We start from the raw sequence: 22,208 nt of genomic DNA on the forward strand, positions 1-22,208 counted from the left end.
TCAAATATGCTAACACTCCCTGCTGTCCTATAGGAGAGGATTACAAGGAGAGGTTTCTGCTCTTTAATGATTATGTGGTTAAGCACGGGTATGGGAGCACATTGCCCAATCTGGCTGTTCCCCACTGGACCCTGAGCTCCCCAGAGCTCCCTGCATTCATTCAAAGCAGGTGGAGGCTCTGCTGTTCAGCCCATCACCATTACAGTCCCATTACCAGCCCTGCCCTCCACTTAACACTTTTCTAAAGTGTTTATATGGCTGGACAGAATACACTGTGGGTATTTTTTTCTGTTTCACTCATTCATATGAAAACAAAACAAAACAAAACAAAAACAAAAAACAAAAAAACCACCAGGAGAATCCTTATTTCTGTGATTCAAGATAGACAAAAAATAATGTTGGACTTCCGCTAAAGGCTTTCTAATATTTGTGGCTACTTGCAAATTGTGTTAGTGCTAATTTACTCCATGGGGAGGTGGAAGGTGGACTTACGTTTCTATTCTGGGAAGTGTCTGTTAACAGTTTAGTGCATTTCAAACAATTTGATGCCTGAAAAATTGGGGTTGGCTCACCCTCAGTTTAACATCCTCATGAACTAGGGGTGAGCAACTCGCCCAAGTCTACCCATTGCCCTCTTGGCTCTAGCACTGAAAGTCCCATAGCCCAAGAAGCTTCTGGTTCCCCAGCAAATCAGGCTGACTGGCCATCCTATTCCACACACATAGCACATGTTCTCTCTTTGCCTCTGTGCTTCTAGCCCTGTGTGCATCTCAGGTGTGAGTACTGGGCATGTGTGCAAACAGGCACACACGTGAGAGGCAAGTGGAGTCTGCATTAAATAGAATTTGTAATTAGTAATTTCTTTAAAGTCTCGCTTTTATTTTTATTTTTTTTCAACGTTTATTTACTTTTGGGACAGAGAGAGACAGAGCATGAACGGGGGAGGGGCAGAGAGAGAGGGAGACACAGAATCCGAAGCAGGCTCCAGGCTCCGAGCCATCAGCCCAGAGCCCGACGCGGGGCTCGAACTCACGGACCGCGAGATCGTGACCTGGCTGAAGTCAGACGCTTAACCGACTGCACCACCCAGGCGCCCCTAAAGTCTCGCTTTTAAGCATATGCAACAGCATGGTGGAAACTGGGTATAGATTGTGTGAGGGGAGGGGATAGCTGGGAAGGGACACTGCGATCACTACTAAACTAATTATAAAAGAATTCAAACAAAACAGACAGGTCAGCTGGGTTCAGATTCCTGTATAATCACTAACTTTTATAAGCTAGTTCTTACTTCTCCAAGAAAAATACAGTTTCAAATGAGTTGTGACTCAAGCTTGGTTTTCCTTATCTTGCTTACAAAGTGCATCATACTACAAAGCTGACTTCTCAGAGTCTAAATCCAAAGGCTGCAGATTCTATCTGGTTGGTTGAATCTTGGGAGCTTCCTCTCCCCCAGCTCTGCCTTCCCAACCATCCCTCACCCCCAACCAAGCAATGGTGGCCACAGGCTGGTCCTTTTGAATCCTGCCCAGGGACAGGCAGCTATCAAGGTCAAGCTCACTGACTAGCAGGCACCATGGGCTATGTGTCTGAGGTACACAATTTCCTGAGCTCCTTGCCACATTGGCAGTTCTACATGCTCCCAGGTCTTTCCAGAAAGTCCTTGGCAACTCCACAGACTGCATGGCTGCCTCGGCACATAAGATATACCATTCTGACTGTAAGTTGAGTTAAGAAGTCTTGGGGTTCAGCTGGGCTCCTGAGAGCAGCCAAACTGAGAACACCCAAGACGAGAGTAAAATTTAGTTCATCTTACACATGTAGGTCCTATGGCCCTTTCATTGATTCTTCTCCTGACAGTGCAGTTGGAAATCTATGTGTCCCAAGAGAATTCATGTTTATTCTCTCTCTCTCTCTCTCTCTCTCTCTCTCTCTCTCTCTCTCTCTCTCTCTCGCTATTTTCTTGTTCTGTCAAAAGATGCCAAACTGATACATTCACCAGAAATAACACAAAATAAAGCAAGAAGTGATTATAATTAAAGTTTTCTCTTGCGACTTATCACGTAAACCTCTTACCTCAGAGGCTCTCCTTTCCTGTGCTTAGAAAACTTGTCTGTCCAGATCAGACACACTATAAGCATCAGTCTCAAAACTTAGTCAAATGCAAAGAAACTGGTAGTAGACAGGACAAATAATGGCTCACAGACTAATGGACCAGACCTGGAAGAGTAGAATGTGCCTCCCTGCAATTTTCAAATGAGCATGAGGTATGCACTGGGGAACAGGACCTGGGCTTGGAGGCAAACAGATCCAGGTTTGAATTCCAGCCCAGGCACTTATTAGCTATGCGATCTTGGACAAGATACTTCACCACTGTAAATTTCAGTTCCTCATCTGTGCCACGGGGATCAATCTAGTTTTAGTGTGAAGACAGGAAATAATATATGCAAAGCACTCAATACATAGGTGATGCTTAATAAGCAGCTTTCACTACCATGGCGATGGATTTCACAGGAAAAAGTGACCCCCTCCACCAGCCCACAGTGCCCTCCAGGTTTTGACCCCTCGGCTTCGTCCCTAATGGACATCTCTAGGAACTCTGAGCTCTTAATCTCAGCCCTCCACCCACGCTCCCTACCTGGCCTGAGGCAAATCACTTATCTGCCTCAATTACTCTTCATCTGTAAAGAGAAGGATAATAATATTTACCTCCCTCAGAGGAGTGTTGAGAGAATTAATGAATGTTTGCAATGTACTCTGAGATCTACAGATGAAAGGCAGTGTAGAATCACAAAGTATTATTATAAATATTAGTGTTATTTTGACACATCTGCATGCATGCATGTGTGAGCAAATTTGCACCTAGGGCACTGGATGAGAGTATGTGACTTTTAAGTATCCTCCTGTGAGTACCCCTGGCAGCCCATGGATGTTTATGTCTGTGTAATTTATCCATAATAAATTGATTGGTCCCAGAATAAGGATTTGCTCAGAAGGGGAAGCACTGCTTTGGGCAGCTGGTATAAAATCAACCACAGTTTATGGTTAAGTATTTTCTAGAAGCCTTTTTGGCCAGTGCCACTGACTCTGGCCAGTGACTATGGGATCAGCTCCCTAAAAAGCAGCGAAATGTAATTCTCAGACTTCTGTATCCACCAGTTCGGAAAAACCACCTTAAGCCTACAAGTGTTTGTTCCTGAGCTGTGTTCGCTTGCAAAACATGCAGTCATAAAATCAGATTGCAAAGAAACACCTCCGCCAACCCACCTCGCAGCCGCATCCTCTCCCTTCTGCATCAGCAGTGCCAAGCTCCAGCTCTTGCTGCTCCTCTTCTCTTCCCATTAAGGTCCCTGCTTCCTCCCGCTGGTCCCTGCTCCCCACTGGCTGCATTCCCTCCCATTAAGTGGCCTGCGGTAACGTTACAGCATCATCTGCCATAACATCACATCACGTAGCTCCCCAGAGACCACGTCTGTGACCTGTGCTTTTAGAAAGAAAAGTACAGCAAAAGTAAGGACAAGTGGAAGTTGCACGAGGAAGTGAGGAAGTTAAAATTCCCTCGTGCCCCGGGACTGAGCCCTCCGCTGCCATTGCTGCCTGTGTGAGGATGTGGTCTCCTCCTCTGATTCCAGATACAGAGTGAGCCCATACATATGGGCATGAGCAAGACGTACGTCTGGTCTCCACCATAAACCTTTGTAGCCTGGCAAGAAACAGCAAAGCTTATTCCAGACCCAAATTCTCATTCCTGCTACAGCCATCATAAACGCCTGCCGACACCAAAGAAGAACAAGGCTGTAATCCTCATAAAAGAACATTTTTGAGCCCTGGAAACCAAAGAGGGATATGAATGCCAGTTTTTAAACTGACATTCCCTCTGTTCTTGGGCTAGATTGGACGTTGAGGAAGCAGGTGACGGCCTTCGAGTCATGCGTTAGAGGCTGCACCCCGGCCTCCCTGTTATGAACACCTCCCCCCACTGCCTGGGCAGGTGGCCTGAAGTTCCCACAACTTGTGGTTATGATACTGTATCCAGAAGACTGTGTGTAGAATGGAAATATGTGACACGAAAATCAACAGGTTAAATCATTCCAGCAGTGTGCTGGACCCAGCTCACAGTGGCTTGAGAGAGCCAACTCTGTGCATCTATTCCTAATTCTATCCTCACATCATTCCGAGAGCCTGAAATCAGCCAGTGGTGCCTTGAAATCATGCTAATCGGGGCTTTTCTCCCCGCTTTGAGAAAGGTGATGGTGAAAGCTTTACTGCACACCACCAATTAGCACCCACTTTTATCCGTTATCATTTGGTCATAGACAGGTTTATGCCATTGCCAAGGAATGAAGTCCAGTTTGGTTCTGAGTATGGAAAGCACAGGGAGTTGACCAGGGAAGCAGGTGAACTTGCTGTTGCAATTGTCTGGGAGCAGCCAGAGGGTAGTGAGTGCCTTGGGGAGGAGTGAGCGGAATGCCTCCTTGAACGTTTTGCCAAGGTTGGCCTGCCTTGTAGATTTTAGCAGCAAGTAGAGGATGCAGCAAGCATTGCATTCCCTAGGATGCTAGCAGACAAAATCTGGGTTTTAGACCCTTTGTGGCCCTAACAAACTACATAATCTCGGAGCCTCACTTCCTCTAACTATAAAAATCTACTAACTGTACTCCTTTGATGGGATTGGTGAAGGATACAGTGAGATGATATTTGTAAAGTACTTGCCCTTGACAGTAGTTCTACTATTGATAAATTGATGGACATTTCACTGCGCTCTTCTTATTCTGTTTCTCACAGGGTTTGTCATGTTCAGGCAATCTGGACCTGAAACCTTCAACCCCTCTGGCCTCTGAAACTCCATGCTCTCTTGGTTTTCCTTCTTCTTCTCTGATCCTGCCTTTACTCTGATCTTTCTTCTCTAATCCTCCTCAAAACTTAATCCAGGGCCTCCTTCTCTTATTTCTCTGCACAGCCTCATTAGGCAATCTCATCTAGTCCCATGGATTTAAATGTTATCTTCATGCTGATGACTTCCAGACTCCTAGAATTATCCTCTGTCTAGACCAGTGATTCTTCAAGTGGGAACCCTGGACCAGTGGCATCAGCGTCACCTGGGAACTTGTTAGAAATGCAAATTCACAGGCCCCACCCAAACCTTCTTAACCAGAAACTCTGGGGGTGGGTCCAACAATCTGGTTCATCAAGCCCTGCAGGTGTCTCTGATGCTCCCTGAAGTTTGAGAACCATTGGCTCAGGCTAACAGATTTAATAGCCTTATTTACATCTCTACAGAAATATCAAACTTAATACACCCAACACAGACTCCTATTCCCTCGCTAATTCCTCCTCAACTCTGTGCCCCCCTACCATGTCCTCAGAATTGCTCCCCTGAGACAATGGCATTATCATCCACTCATTTGCTAACCTGGAAGTCAAGAAGATCCTTCCTTTCTCCCAGCTTCTTCATCCCACATCTAATCCATTAGCAAATACTATTAATTCTATCTCTGAGTTATACCATAAATGTGCTACTTTTTCCACAGTTCCATCACCACACCACCACCATAACTGGGACCACCATCAACTCTTGCTTGTTGAAGTAAGACCAACGCAACCTTTTCTACCTGCTTCCAACTCTGGCCCCCTTTAACCCATTCTCTCTGTTGCAGCAAGAAAGCCAGATCTTCTTAAAATGGAACTTGGCTCATGTTACTCTCCATCCTAAGATCCGTTTAATGGTTTCCCTTTACACTTAGAAAAAAAATCCAAACTCTGTACTATGGTTTCTAAGGCCCTGCACAACTTGACTCCTATCCATCTCTCTATTACCTCATTGGTGGCCCTCTCTCCCTCCCCTGCTGTGTCCCTCACGGGTTTTCTCTCACTGTCTCTGAATGGGCCAATTCCTTTCTGCCTGGGGGACTGTGTTCTTCTGTCTGGAATTTTTTCTTCTTTACCCTGTGGGCAGATGGCTCCTTCCCATCCTCACAGTTTCAGGTTAAATGTTACCTCCCCTTTGTGTCCTTCCTTACTGCCTATTAAAGTCCCCTCCACGCCCCATCATTCTCTCTCATCACCTTTTTATTTCTTTCCCAGCACATCTGCAGTTTGTTAGTTTTCCATTCAGATATTTACTCTCTTGATGTTGGCTGCGTTTTGTTTTTCTCTGTGCCCCTCACCCCACAACCCTGAATGGGTCACAAGGGAAGGGGGCTTGTCAATGTTCATCACCCTCAGTGTGTGGCATAGTGACTGAGGTAGGGTGGGTAGCGGTTAATGTTGCTGTTATTAACGTGGAAAAGACGGACATCTGCTTTCCCGGGTCTATGGACTCAAATGTTAATCTCATGCAGGAACATCCTCACAGACACACCCAGAGTAATATCTGACTAAATGTTGGGCACCCTGTGGCCTAGTCAAATTGATACATAAAATTAACCATCACACCACACTAGTGATAAAACTCAGAAAGATAAAGATACTTGCACAATAGTGAAACCAGGATTCAAATCCATGTATTTCTCACTCCAAAACTCCATTCCATAGATGTTGCTGCTCAGTTACTATCGTTTTTACCCATGATTCCCAAGCTCACTGTATGCTACAAAGAAGATGCTCTTTCTTCATTTCTTTCTTTGTCCAGAAGTAAATGTTATGATCACAGTTAAACCAAATATATTTTGTAGTACAAGAGCTACTGCTCCAAGAAAACAAGACAAAGCAACAGTGGGGGGAAGGAGAACCAATGACATTTCTGAACTTGGGTCCCTAAACACAGATTGAAGATAAATTATGGTTTCAAGTTAAAGCTCTCAAATGATTCATCACTGTAGCTATGGTCGACATTATCAAAGGTGCTCGATAATTGTTTGCAACAACAGACAAACAAATAAATGGAAATAGGATGTTACTTTGAAATTTTCTACTGAGGCAACAACATGCAACAGAAAGGAAATCCTAGCAGAAAGTGCACACCAAGATGTAAACACTTAAAGAGAGCTAACAACTAATATCTCAACACTGGATATGTTCACCGATAACAGGGATTTAAAAGGGCAGAGACAAGGCCTCCATGAGGGTCTGACTCACTGGGGTTCAGGATCCATCACTTGAAAGTGCCTAAAGTGAGGCTTTGGAGGGGAACCTGGGTGATTGTTGGTTAAGCATCTGTCCCTCGATCTCGACTCAGGTCATGATCTTACAATTTGTGGGTTTGAGCCCTGCATCAGGATCTATGCTGATGATATGGACCTGTTTGGGATTCTGTCTCATTCTCTCTCTCTGCTCCTCCCCCGCTCATGTGTGCTCTCTCTCTCTCAAACTAAATAAACTTAAAAAAATAAAATAAAATAAATAAAGAGGGTCTTTGGAGAAGAGGATTTCCTGGGGCCACTTCTGACTGCAGCTTCCACTGCTTAGCTCTCCTGCCACCAGGGGAGAGATAGAGGACTACCTGCCCCTGATCCCAGTTCTGGTGAGAGGGCTCCAAAGGGAGCATCTGGAGAGCCTATGTGTGTTTTTCCAGGTCGTGAGATAGAAAAAGCAAGAGGCTGGCTAACAGTCAGTGCAATGAAGTACTAACGGCAAGCCAGTGCTGTGAGAGCCCCACAAATGTGTGAAACCCACAGAAGAATGTTGTCCTGGTGTCATTAAAAATGGGGCCCCACCCTGCCTAAATAAGCTCCTGCCAGAGGTCAGAAGAAAGTGGAAAGTTGCAGAAGCCAAGTGACCAGTGAGGCTACAGAGTGACCAGCCAAAGAAGGGACACTGCCCACATCAAAGGAATTGAACTTGAAGAAGCCCTGCAGGGGAGCCTCTGAGGAGCCCACAGAAGAACTTATCAGGTCCAGAGACAGCCAAGTCAGCTGATGACAGCAGCAGCCAAGTAAGAACTCACCAAGTCCCCTATCGTCCTGCTTCCGGCTGGGGCCCCTGCATAGGAAGTGGGGAGAGAAGAAGTGCTAGGCAGGTAACGAAGAAAGGAACAGCATCTCTCTTCACTCTGAAGGGTCAACCTGAAGCCGGATTCAACCTGGAGAAGAGAGGTGATTTAACATTACACAAATGCAGAATTTGATACTTCATAGGACTAGACTAATGGCTGAATTGCAGCCATGATTATGACACAAGTAACTGCAGGATATTTTTTGCCTGGAGTGATCAGTGAGGTAATAGGACCAGCCCAGCTCTGCTAAATAAGTGTTTACCGTCCAGGAGTCGAGCTTGATTAACATACTATTTACAGAACGACGAATATCTGAATAAATAAGCCCAAACCCAACAATTCCCAAAGCTAACCTGCCCATGTGGGGACACAATTCTGAATGCTTGTGCCCTTTCAGACCCCTCTTGTTTGTAGCATCTGCTAATGGAGCTGAGATAAATCCACGAGAAAATCCTAGAGACACGAGGAGGTTATTTTGTTGAGGATTTAGCCAAAAGCTATGATAGCTGAAAAGCTTTTGAATTACAGGAACCCGACAGCTATAAACACAACTCTCTTCTCCAATATTCTAACTCCCTTACCAAAAGATGACCCTAAGTCAGCAATTTGGTCTGTAAATTTCTAGTTCTTTTTCCATGCATTGGCAAAAATATAGGGACATGTAACCATATATATTTTGGTGGGGTTTTTTTTTTTTTTGCTTTTATAACAGATTCACAATATATGTGTTATTCAATACTATTTGTTTTGACTGAACAACATGTTTTACTTTTTAATGGGTGCACATAATACTCATAATACCTCATAATTTGTCCAACCACATTTCTACTGATGGGCATTTAAGGTGTGTTTAAATTGTTATCAAAGTGATAGAGAGGAATTTTTTCTAACATCTCTGTTGCAGGCACCAATATTTTTTTTCAACACAGAATCCTAGAAATGAATTTGTTGGGTCAAAGATCCATTTAAATGTAGACAGATATTGCCAGAAAGATATTAATTTACATTTCTCCATGACTGATGACATTTACTTCCCCCCATACACTTGCTGATGCTGGATATTATCAAGTTACAAGTTTTTTCCAATCCACTGAGTAAAAAAATGACATCACAGTGCTGTTTTTATTTGCATTTCCTTCATAGGGACCAAGGCTCAACATCTCTTTATGTTTGTGGACCATTTGTAGTTTTCTGCTGTTAATGACCTATTCATATTCTTTCCCCATTTTTAATTGGGTTGTTCGTATTTTTTTTTTTTTTTGTATTTGTGAGGTAGTATGTTTTTATTTTGTGGACATTGTTAATTATGTTTGATGAATATTTTTTACCTCAGTCTATTATTTGTGTTTTAACTTTTTAAATGGTGTCTTTGAGGAAAACTATATTTTTACGGGGGGAAAAAAGGTAGTATTTTTTCCTTCATGGATTCTAGATTTTGTGTTTTGCTTAGGGAGACCTTAACCCAGTTGAAATATATCTCCATCTTTCCTTCTAATACTCTTGCAATTTTATTTTTGCAACTTGAAGTTTTGAATCCATTTGGAATTATTGTAGTATGAAGTAGCTATCTATATTTATTTTTCCAAACTGTGCCAACACCATTTATTGACAGTTCATTCTTTCTTCTTTGATTAAAAATAGCATTTTTATTATAAACTAAATTCTAATTCATTTCTTCATCTGTGTGGAGATTTTCTATTCTGTTCAAAAATTCTCTTTATATAGGAGCTAACAGTACTTTAATTACTATAGCTTTATAGAATAATTCGATATTGCATAAGTCAAGTTCCACCTCATTTTTCCTCATCCATTTTTTAAAATCTGATATGTTTGAAAATTACTTTTCAAATTTCATAAAAATTTGAATTTATTAATTTGTGACCGATATGACAGTTTTACAGTGTTAAACTTTCTCTCATCCAGAAACATAATTTCCATCTTCATTTTCTAAGGTCTTCTTTCATGTCTGTGAATAAAGTTTTAAAGTATTATTTATGTAGGTTTTACATATTTCTTGATAGATTTATTCCTGGTGTTTTTTAGTTTTTGTTCCTTTTGCTATTATATTTCCTAATTGTTGATGTAGAGATACTACAAATGTCTCATATATCCAGAGATTTTATTAAAAATTCCTTTAGCTAATTCTCTTTGCTCCTCTCTGGAAACTCATGTTAGTATGACTGACATTTTGACCTCGGAGCCAAAGGTGTGAAATATATTCATGTGTCCTTTAAATATCTGTACGATTTTACATCCAACCAGAGAGAAAGAGCATGTAAAGAATATAGAATTCAATCAGGCAGTAAAGAGTTTAGGTGAACAGAGTTATCAGCAACCTCAATAGGAGGTTGTGGACTTAAATCAGATGGAAGAATTGAGTATTTTGTAACTTGAACCCAAGAGAAATGAATCGTATTTGAAGGGTTTATGCTTAGAGTCCGTGTTGTCATAGCAACAATTAAAGGAGCTAAAGGTGTCTGTTGGTAATGAGGGGAGAATCATGCTAAATCTACAGATCCCAGGTTCCCTTCTCTTAACCTATGCTTACGTGAGATGATAAAACCCAGTTTGTTAGCAGTGGTAAAACTGACCCCTTGGGGTAGTGTGTTTCCAATCTCATGGAAGTTTAGAATTTAATATATTCTAAAGATAATCAAAGTCAAATTACTGACACTTTTGTGGTATATTTAGGATAATTTGGGTAAATTTGGATTTTGAACTGGCATTAGGTTTCTGACAGATTAGCCTTGTGATTTCAATTTGAAATGTGTGCCTGAATAATGGACTTTAAATTTAGAGATTTATTTTGAAATATGAAAGAGAATTTGACAAAATCTACCAACAGTATTGAATGCTAGATAACAATAGCTATAATGCAAGCTACACTTGCAGGTTTAATTTATTAGATTCATAAAAGTTGTATACATATTTAGGAAGGTTTTGCTTATTAAGATAGGCATGTTTCAGGCTTCGGAGAAAATTAAATTTATCAAAGTTACAAGTGCATTTTATTTCCTTTAAGAGAGTGTAAGGTGTAAACAGAACTGTGTTTTAAAGAATTTAATCTATAAAACTTAAGTTACTCAATTGTTATTTTTTTAAAAAAGTGAAGGTGCTTACAAAAAGAAAAACATGATTTGTAAATTGAACTCAAAAGTTAGAACTAAATTTTAAAGCTACTTACCCTAATAAATTGAATACTCATTTTTAAACACACCAGTTGGTTTTTCTGTGCAAAAAAGTTAGTAATGCATGGACATCACAAAATTCATGCTATTTTCTTAAACTTTTAAGTTAGATGATTGTTTCACTGGAAATAATGTTAGTTTTGTTGCTTCTTTCCCTGTATTTATACTTTTTATTCTGTTTTCTTGTTTAAATATCAGCAAACATTAGTGCAGATGGTAACTATGTTTTGTTCTGTCATGGTAATATTTCACCATTAAGTATGAAGCTTTGTTGTCAGTTATACTCATACTTTATCAAAGATATTTCTTCCTATCCTTAGCTTAAAGATTTTTTTCATCATAGATGGGTATTGAATTTTGTCTAACATTTTTTTCAGCTTCTTTTGAAAAGATCATGAGGTTTCTTTTTACTTACATTTAATCTGATAACAGGGACTTACATTAATACATTTCCTAATAGCAAAACTTTCTGGCTTTACTATGATAAATCCCAATTGTCATGATATATTATTGGATTTTATTTGGTAGAATTTTTAGAAAGATTTTTATACTTGTATTTGTAAGTGAAATTGGTCTATAATTTTATCATATATTATTTTTGTTTTACCACGTCTAAAAAACTTTAGTTTTTAGAGCAGTTTTATTTTGACTGGAAGGTATAGAGGTTGAGTGGAAGGTATAGAGATTTCCCATATACCTCCTGTCCTAACACATGCATAACCTTCCCCACTATCAACATACCATACCACATTGGTACATTTGTTGTAATTCATGAACTTCCATTGACATGTTATCACCACTCAAAATCCATAGTTTACATTAGGGTTCACTCTTGACGTTGTATATTCTATGGGTTTGAACAAATGTATAATGACATGTATCTATCATTATGGGATGATACAGAATATGTTCACTGCCCTCAAAATCCTTTGTGCTCCATCTATTCATCCTTTCCCACTTCCCCCACCAGCCCCTAGCAACCAATGGATCTTTTCGTTGTCTCTTTAATTTTGTCTTTTCCAGAATATCATATACTTGGAATCATACAGTATATAGCCTTTTTCAGATTGGTTTCTTTCTTTTTTAGTGTTGAGTAATATTCTAGTGTCTGGGAATGCCACAGTTTGTCCATTCACCCACTGAAGGACATCCTGGCTGCTTCCAAGTTTGGGCAATTATGAAAAAAGCTGCTATACACATCCATGTACAGGTTTTTATGTGGACATAAGTTTTCAATTCACTTGGTTACATACCAAGGAGCACAACTGCTGGCTCATATGCTAAGAGTATGTTTAGTTTTATAAGAAATTGACAAACTGTCTTCCAAAGTAGCTATACGATGTTGCAACCCCATCAGCAATAAATGAGAGTTCCCATTGCTCCACATTCTCATCAGCATTTGGTGTTGACTGTGCTTTGGATTTTGGACATTCTAACTATGTATGTGGTATCTCATTATTGTCTCAATTTGCAATTCCCTAATGACACATGATGTGAAACATCTTTTCATATACCGATTTGCCATCTGTATGTCTTCTTTGGTGTGCTCTGTTTAGGTCTTTGACTCATTTTTTAAATCGAGTTGCTTATTTTCTCATTGATGAGTTTTATGAGTTCTTTATATATTTTGGATAATCATCCTTTTTCAGATGTGTCTTTAGCAAATATTTTCTCCTAGCCTGTGTGGCTTGTCTTCTCATTCTGTTGACACTGTATTTCTCAGAGCATAGGTTTTTAATTTCAGCAAAGTCAACTTTTTAATTATTTCTTCACAGATGATTTCCTTGGTCTTTTATCTAAAAGGTCTTTGCCATACCCGAAGTTATCTAGATTTTCTCCAAGATTATCTTCTAGGAGTTTTACAGTTTTGTGTTTTACATTTAGGTCCATAATCCATTTTGAGTTGATTCTCATGAAGGGTATGAGGTATGTGTCTACATTTTTTTTATTGCTTGTGGACATCCAGCACTATCTGTGGAAAAGACTCTCTGCTCCACTGTATTGCCTTCACTCCTTTGTCAAAGATCAGCTGACTACATGTATGTGGACCTATTCTGGTCTCTTTCTTCCGTTCCATTGGTCTATTTTTCAGTTCTTTCACCAATACCACACTGTCTTGATTACTATAGATTTATATTAAGTTTTGAAGTCAGGTAATATTAGTCCTCTTGGTTCTTCTTTAATATTTGGTTGGCTATTCTGAGTTTTTTGCCTCTCTCTCCACATAAACTTTCAGATCAGTTTGTTGATATCCATAAAATAACGTGCTGAGATTTCAGTTGGGATTGCATTAATCTACATAGATCAAATAAGGAAAAACTGACATCTGACAATATTGAGTCTTCTTATTCATGAATATGAAATTTCTCCCCATTTATTTAGTTTTTTGATCTCTTTATTCAGAGTTATGTAGTTTTCTTCAAAAAAGTTTTGTACAAGTACATCTTGTAAGATGTGGTAAGATTTATATCTGAGTATTTTGTTTTGGGGGGGCTAATATGATAATACATTTTTAATTCCAAATTCCACTTATTCATTGTTAGTAGATAGGAAAGTGATTGACTTATATATTAACCTGTATCCTACAAGTCTTCTATAATCCCTTATTAGTTCTAGGAGTTTTTAGGTAGGTTCTTTTGAATTTTCTATATAGAAGATCATGTCATCTGCAAACAAAAACAGTTTACAGTTTCCTTCCCTATCTGTATACCTTTTATTTCCTTTCCTTATGTTATTGCATCAGCTAGGAATTCCAGCACAATGTTGAAAAGCAGTGAAAGGAGGGCACATCCTTGCCTTCTTCCTGATCTTAATGGGAAAGCTTTGAATTTTGTACCATTAAGTATGATGTTAGCTGTAGTTTTTTGTGGTCGTTTTGTTTTGTTTGTTTTTTTTGGTAGACATTCCTCATTAAGTTGAACAAGTTCCCCTCTATTCCTACTTTGCTGAGAGTTTTTATCATGGGTGGGTGTTGGATTTTGTGAAATGCTTCTGCATCTCTTGATATGATCATATGATTTTTCTTTTAGTCTGTTGATGTGATAGATTACATTAATTGATTTTTGATTGTTGAACCAACCTTGCATACCTGAAATCCCACTTCATTGTGATGTATATTTAATTTTACACATTCTTGGACTTGACATGCTAATATTTTGTTGAGGATTTTTGTATTTGTGTTCAGAAGAGACACTGCTCTGCAATTTTCTTGTAATGTCTTCATCTGGTTTTGGTATTAGGGCAATGCCAGCCTCATAGAATGAGTTAGGAAATATTCCCTCTTGCTACTATTTTTTGGAAGAAATTGCACAGAATTGTTATAATTTCATCTGTAAATGGTAGAATTCACCAGTGAACTCATCTAGGCTGGGCTGGGTACTTTCTCTTTCAGAAGGTTATTATCGATTCAATTTCTTTAATATATACAGAATTATCCAGATTATATATTTCTTCTTGAGTTTAGCAGATTGTGTCTTTCAAGGAATGAGTCCATTTCATCTAGGTTATTAAGTTTATGGGTGTAGAGTTGTTCATCATATTCCTTTATTATCCTTTTAATGTCCATGGTATCTATAATGATGTCCTGTCTTTCATTTCTGATATTAGTAACTTATGTTTTCTCCCTTTTCTTCTTAGTTAACTGGCTAGAGGTTTATTTATTTTATTGGTCTTTCCAAAGAACCAGCTTTTGATTTTGTTGATTTTCTCTGACTTCTTTTTAATTTCATTGATTTCTGCTCAAATTTTTATGATTTTTTTCCCTTTTGCTTACTTAGGGTTTAATTTGCTCTTCTTTTTTTCTAGTTGCCTAAGGTGGAAACTTAAATTTTTAATTGTAGATCTTTCTGGTTTCTAATATGTGCATCCAATGCTATAAATTTCCCTGTAAGCACTGTTTTCACTATCTTCCACAAATTTTGACAAGTTGTATTTTCATTTTAATTCTGTTAAAAATATTATTTTTAATTTTTTTAATGTTTATTTTTTGAGGCAGAGAGAGAGAGAGAGAGAGAGAGAGAGTGAGCAGGGGAGGGGCAGAGAGAGAGAGAGGGAGACACAGAATCCGAAGCAAGCTCCAGTCTCCGAGCTGTCAGCACAGAGCCCGATGTGGGGCTTGAACTCACAAGCTGTGAGATCATGACCTGAGTCACAGTCAGACGCTTAACTGACTGAGCCACCCAGGCACCCTTGTTAAAAATATTTTTACATTTTCCTTGGGATTTACTCTTTGACTCATGTGTTACTTGGAAGTGTGCTGTTTAATCTCCAAATATTTTACATTTTTCAGCTATATTTCTATTATTGATTTCTAGTTTAATTTCATAGAGTCTAAAAGTAGACATCGTATGATTTCTATTCTTCATACTTGTTAAGTTGTTATTTTTGGCTCCAAATTGTGGTCTCTATGGTGAATGTTCCATATGAGCTCGAAAAGAATGTTTAATCTGATGTCATTGGATGAAGTAGTCTATAGGTGTCAATTATATCCAGTTGATTAATGGTGCTGTTGAGCTCAACTCTGTCCTTACTGATTTTCTGCTCTCTAGATCTGTCCACTTCTGATAGAAAAGTGTTAAAGTTTCCAACTATAAGAGTGGATTCATCTACTTCTCCTTGCATTTCTATCAATTTTTGCCTCATGTATTTTGATGCTGTACTTTTAGGCACATACACATTAAAGATGGTTATGTCTTATTGGAGTATTGACCTCTTTATTATTATATAATGCTTCTCTTTAGCCCTGATAATTTTCCTGGCTCTGAAGTCTGCCCTGTCCAAAATTAATATAGTTACTCCTATTTTCTGATTATATCTTTCTCCATTACTTTATTTTTAATAGACACATGTCTTTATATTTAAAGTGGGTGTAGGGGTGCCTGGGTGGTTCAGTTGGTTCAGTGTCTGACCCTTGATTTCGGCTCAGGTCATGATCTCATGGTTTGTGAGATAGAGCCCCACGTCAGGCTCTGTGCTGGTAGTGGGGAGCCTGCTTGGGATTCTCTCTCTCCTCTCTCTCTGCCTCTTCCTCCTTCCCCAAATAAATAAACATTAAAAAAAAATAAAGTGGGTTTATTATAGACAACATATACTTGGGTCGTGTTTTTTTTTTTTTTTAATCTACTTTGACAATCTGTCTTTTTTTACAAGAGGTTATTTTTCGGTAATCTCTACACCCAACATAGAGCTTGAACTCTGAGATCAAGAGTCTCACACTCCACTGACTGAGCCAGCCAGGAGTCCCAGTCTCTGTCTTAATTGATGTATTTAGACCATTGACATTTAAAGTGATTATTGATATAGTCGGGTTAATATATACCATATTTGTTGCTATTTTCAATGTGTTGCCCTTGTTTTTTTATTCTTATCTTTGTCTTCCACACTCTTTCTACCTTTCCTGATTTTCACTAAAAACCATTTTATTCTTTTATTAGCCCATTTCAGATACTCTACCTCCTTCAGTCAATTTTATAATTTATAATTACCTAGAAAATGATACATCCCATCAAAATTTCAAGTTCGTTTATATATTTTTTGTGTAGATAGAATTTCCAAATAATTCTTTCCTTTCTGCCATTTTGTTGCCTTTCTCACTCCAAATATATTTGGTGTTCTCTCTCTGTTAAACTTGGAATAGCAAAAGTTTTTGTCTATTTCATAAGTCTTTTCATTTTGTGTCCTCCTGATTTTATTACTGAAATCTTTTTGCGGTTTTTATAGTTTAAAAGTATTTCTACTTTCATCTCTGTTATGCTGTTCTTAAATTTCATTCATTCATTCATTCACTCACTCACTCATTCATTTATATCTTTCTCACTTTTGTAAGTTGACTGCTTTAAGCAAGACTATTTCATTTAAGACTATCTATTCCAATGATGATACATTCCTGCCCCCACCAATAATAGGAGTCCAATATCATTATTCTGCCACCAGGTGGCTGGCTAGTGATACTGATATGGTGACATAGCAGGGCTCAGGGTTGACATCTGCTATTGGTGCACTGGGTACTCTTCAGTGGTAGGGGCCAGATCCCATACATAACTTCCATCCCTACCACCATACTTTCCATGAACTCATTGAGTAATCACTGGAGCGACCAAGGAAAGTGGCTGCTGATTGACATCCATGGAGCAGGTCATCTGGTCCATCCTTTGGCCATCTGATTATTGAGAAAGTCCTCAGTCCTTGGTTAGCATTCATAACTATTCACAAATATTGTCATACTCTGGGTCAAAGTCAGGGCAATGGGAGTGGCTCACCAGGTGCAGGTGATAAAAGGGTGCATTGTTTGCAGAGAATTTAAAAATAATAATAAAGCCAACTATAAATTAGTCTTCTTTTTATTAGCAGCATGTGCTGGCAATCCTAAACAATGTCAGTGATACAATACTCCTCCCTCAAAAAATCTTTTGTTGATTTATGTTCTAAAAATTGCTTGCACCTGGGGTAGACCACTCCAAACACCTGCCCTTGGTATGTCAGAAGTTTCCATCCACTTACCCTGCCCCTAGACCTTCATATTGTCAATCCTCCAATATTATTTTTTTTCTAGTCTCTGCCTACACAATCATTAGCCCCTGACTATCAGTTTAGACTCAGAACACAGGACATCTCTGTTTCCAGGAAATGTGAACAAAAAGATGTACCATTTACAATTCTGCCCATAGGGAGAATTTCTCTTCATCCTTGTCAGTTGTCATCATTGTCAAATCATCATTATCTTCATACACAATTGAGATTAATAAGTACAGAAGTCTGCATATAGTGCAGAATCATCATCCATAAATCAGGTTTCATGTTTTGTTTCCTTATTTAAGTGGCCTTAGGGTGCTCTTCCTACCCATAAGGCTACATCAATGGGTTGAAGGAGATATGGTTATGCATCAAGGGTTGGAACACTCAGAATGGGCACCATATGCTCACACAGCTTACTGTTACCTTTAGACCTGCTAGAGCTCAGTCTCACAGGTCCCACTTACCCTATTGAAGAAATGCTGCTAGGCACACTTAATCTTATGGCTTGATAGATAACACCCAATTCATGATAGGCAGTTGATAGCAAACTAGATAGAGCCCACATCTAGGACAGCAACTGATTGGACTTCCTAATTAATTTTTCAAGAATCCAATAACATTCTCCAAAAAGATTTGTTGTAATCACAGGTCATGGGATAGAAGAAGTCACCACTCCTGCATCTTTCAAGTTTGTAATGAAGTCAAATAATCTTTGCAATATCTCCAAGAGTGAGTATTACTTTTGATTTACTGTTCATTCATGTTCTTGAAGTTATTTGCAAAAAACTGTTCATAATAGTCCTTTACTATCCTTTTATCTCTCTCTCTCTCTCTCTTTTGGGGGGGGGCGGGGAGAGAGAAGAGAACATGAGCAGGGGAGGGGCAGAGGGAGAGGAAAATAGAGAATCTGAAGCAGGCTCCACGCCCAGCACAGAGCCGACTCTGGGCTCCCTCTCACGACCATGAGATCATGACCTGTGCCAAAATCAAGAGTTGGAAGCTTAGCCAACTGAGCCACTCAGGTGCCCCTACTATTCTTTTAACACTTCTAGGATCTGTAATGATGAACTCTCTTTCACTCACACAACAGGGGCTTGTGTTTGCTTTCTTTTTCCCCATTGCCCTAACCATATTTTATCAATCTTACTAATCTTTTCAAAGAACAATTTTTTTTACTTTACTTCTTCTATTGTCTGTCCATTTTCTGTATCACTGATTTCATTTTTCTACTTAATTTTGGTTAAGATTCCTCTTATTTTTTCTGTTATCTTAGGGTGGAAGTGTGGATTCTTGACTTTAAACCTTTCCTAATATAAACACTTAAAAGTATAAATTTCCCTCTGTGTACTGCTTTAACTGTTTCCTTTTAATTTGAAATATCTTCGTTACCATTCAGTTTAAAACATCTTCTAATTTCCACTGTGATTTATTTGTTTTGATTCATAAATTATTTAGAAGTATATTGTCTAATCCAAGAACTTGAGAATTTTTTAGACAGTTTTTTGCTATTGCGTTATAATTTAATTCTGTTGTTTTTAGAAAATATATTCTGAATAATCTTCTAAGCTCTATAACTTATGACACTTGTTTTAGGTCCCGAGAGTACAAGCTTAATCTTACTATTTGTAGCACAATAGGGTGTGGTACAAAGTAGGCACTCCATAAATATTTGATGAATAAACAAATGAATGAAGAGTAGCCACATTCAAACAGAATAAAGTGATGCACAAATTACAGAGGTCAAAAGAGAGTAGTGAAATCTCTACTCTAGTAGTGAAATGATGGGGCAGCAGCATTTAACTTTTCTACAGATGAGAATGCAAAGTCCTTTTTCTGTTACAGTTGGATCTTGAGAAAGCACAGAAAGAATGTGAGAAATCCTGTAGCCAAAAGATGAGAACCAAGGATAAAGTCTTAAGAAACAAACAGCAAATGCTGGGGATAGAAAGAAAATAAGCCAAAGGGATCAGAATCTAAAGTGAGACTTCACCTCTCCAGGTAGTCAAGATTTGACTAGTTTATTAATTGTTATTTGTGGACTACCAATGATTTTAGAAAGCCTCATCAGGATTATGTGTATTTTAACAACTGACATATGGCCTAAGATACCTCTAAGTAAACCTATGTATTGGTTCTTTTGTTTCTAAACCAATGACTGTTGCCTTCAATGTCTTGAATGAAGTATCCCATAAAATACAATCACCAGCTAGGTGTCCTAGTAGATGCTCCAGACATTTCAGTCCACCAGAGCCCCATCCACACAGAATGATTATGTACAGCTGGGACACTCCCTGATTTAATGATTTAGATTGGTCAGTCTTACAAATAGTAGAGAAACAATCTCTCATATGGGAGCACCAGCTGGTCTTGTTACAGCATAGAATTTCTTTACCCAGAAGGAGTTTAAACAAGAAAGAAATAAAGCATTTCATGATTAACTCCTTCCCCCAGGAAAACTGCTTTCTGAAAGCACATGTTTTGGAGTTTCTTACCTATACCATTTCATCCAATTGAAAATTAGAAGAAAATTGGACAAATTTTCATAGAATGCTTTTTTTTAGTGTAACTTTTTCTGTGTGGATACAACAGAACTATGTCATTGGTTTCCATTCTTATCTTTAGTAGTTTAATTTTTCTACTTAATTTTGGTTAAGATTCCTTTTAATCCCATAGTGATGGTTGTTCAGATTGTTGCCAGTGTTTTGCTATTGTAATAAATACTACAGTGACTACTTTTCTTATTACGCTCTTAGGATATTTACCCTTTAAAATAAATGTTAAAAAGTGGAATTTCATTTCTGTAGCCTGACTAGTTAGCAAAATTCCAAGCAGAGTAAATATTATGATGAGTTCTTTGACACCATTCAAAGAAAAAATTTTCTGGTTTTGTAAATTTTCTAACTTCTTATTTAAATATCTTTAAAAATAGGGGCACCCGGGTGGCTCAGTCGGTTAAGCGTCCGACTTCAGCTCAGGTCATGATCTCTCAGTCAGTGAGTTCGGGTCCTGCATCGGGCTCTGTGCTGACAGCTCAGAGCCTGGAGCCTGTTTCTGATTCTGTGTCTCCCTCTCTCTCTGCTCCTCCCTCACTCATGCTCTGTCTCTGTCTCTCAAAGATGAATAAATGTTAAAAAAAAATTTTTTTTAATAAAGAAATTTCTTTAAAAATAAAAAAGCAACTTCTTAAAAGAAAAAAAAAAAAAAGAACTCTAGGCCGAGGTTTGCAGCAGCTAGAAGCTTCTGGGGCAACTCTATTGACCACTGTGTCTAAAACTCACCTCTGCAGTTTGGAAGACAATAACTTAGGACCCAAAAGGCTTCCAAGTCCCCACAAGGCTTTCTTTTTCACCTGGAAGAATGGAAAATACAGAATTCGGTAAGAGACATCTGTTTCCTCTATTTGGCTTTCCTTGGATTAAGATACTGCATTTTCTAATTGTTTTTCTCCCATTCAAGACCTGCCTTTCCTTGAGAGGCAGAGCAGGGAGAGGTCTTTTTTCAGTCTTTGCTTCTGAGGCTTGGCGAGCCAGTGTCCTTGCTGCATCTGGAGGTCACCTTTGCTGCAAGCTGTTCATGTATTTGACATGCTTAATCTCATCAATTAGACCTGAAGAGGCCTTCAGGCCTTCAACGATCCTGAAGAGGTGTTCAGACTCTTCTGGAGTTAGGCATATATCAATATGGGGGACTATTACACCACAGACCAAATGATTTAGTATACATACACAACCTTTTAAGGTTAACTGCATGTTACACAAAATATTTTGTGAGAATATATGTTGACTGTATTCCCCTAACATCAGACTGTAAAATGTTAAATAAGGGGAAAAAAGTGCTATTTTGGAATAATTATTGTTACTTTTTGGAGTGTGGTTGGGAAGTGAAGTAGAAAAATAAGAAAATATGTTAGCTTACCAAGCACCCAAATAAATAGTATTTTCATGTTCTTTAGGTATTTAAGTTAATATTAATATATAAAAATTATATTTTGATACATTTTCTTACTTGTCATCAAGCTTCAAAATTTTCATGAAAATTCAGATTTATAAGAAAAAGTTAATTTCAGACGACATTATGGAAGGATTCATAATAGCTCCTTGCCCATGACTGCATACAGTCAATTAATCTCCCTGGATCTTGGGTTCCTCATCAATAAATGTTGAACTAAACAGTTTCTAAATAACCCTCTCACCCTAAATTCCATGATTCTATGTATTTGGAATGAAATGATTCATTGCTCTATAAGTCACATATCTCTCTGAGGAATGCAAGGAGTTAACAAAAAAATCTCAAGATATAAATACGGGGGCGCCTGGGTGGCGCAGTCGGTTAAGCGTCCGACTTCAGCCAGGTCACGATCTTGCGGTCCGTGAGTTCGAGCCCCCGCGTCGGGCTCTGGGCTGATGGCTCAGAGCCTGGAGCCTGTTTCCGATTCTGTGTCTCCCTCTCTCTCTGCCCCTCGCCCGTTCATGCTCTGTCTCTCTCTGTCCCAAAAATAAATAAATGTTGAAAAAAAATTAAAAAAAAAAGATATAAATATGGACTTTTTGTGAACTGCCAATAATCTATTATTTACT

The 22,208-nt window shown here is 38.7% G+C and overlaps 1 protein-coding gene across 1 annotated transcript in view; it reads right to left on the minus strand.

Moving 5' to 3' along the window:
* Nucleotides 1-20,981, minus strand: part of BMP4 (bone morphogenetic protein 4) — a 73,776-nt gene extending 52,795 nt beyond the window's left edge. Inside the window, exons 1-2 of the mRNA XM_045059931.1 lie at nt 20,910-20,981; nt 7,883-8,017 (exon numbers count right to left, since the gene is read on the minus strand). The gene's annotated coding sequence lies outside the window, so the exon portion shown is untranslated. The remainder of the gene's footprint in view (nt 1-7,882; nt 8,018-20,909) is intronic.
* Between the last annotated feature and the right edge of the window lie 1,227 nt (nt 20,982-22,208).

This window comes from Felis catus, chromosome B3 (assembly GCF_018350175.1).
Source record: "Felis catus isolate Fca126 chromosome B3, F.catus_Fca126_mat1.0, whole genome shotgun sequence".
NCBI lineage: Eukaryota > Metazoa > Chordata > Mammalia > Carnivora > Felidae > Felis > Felis catus.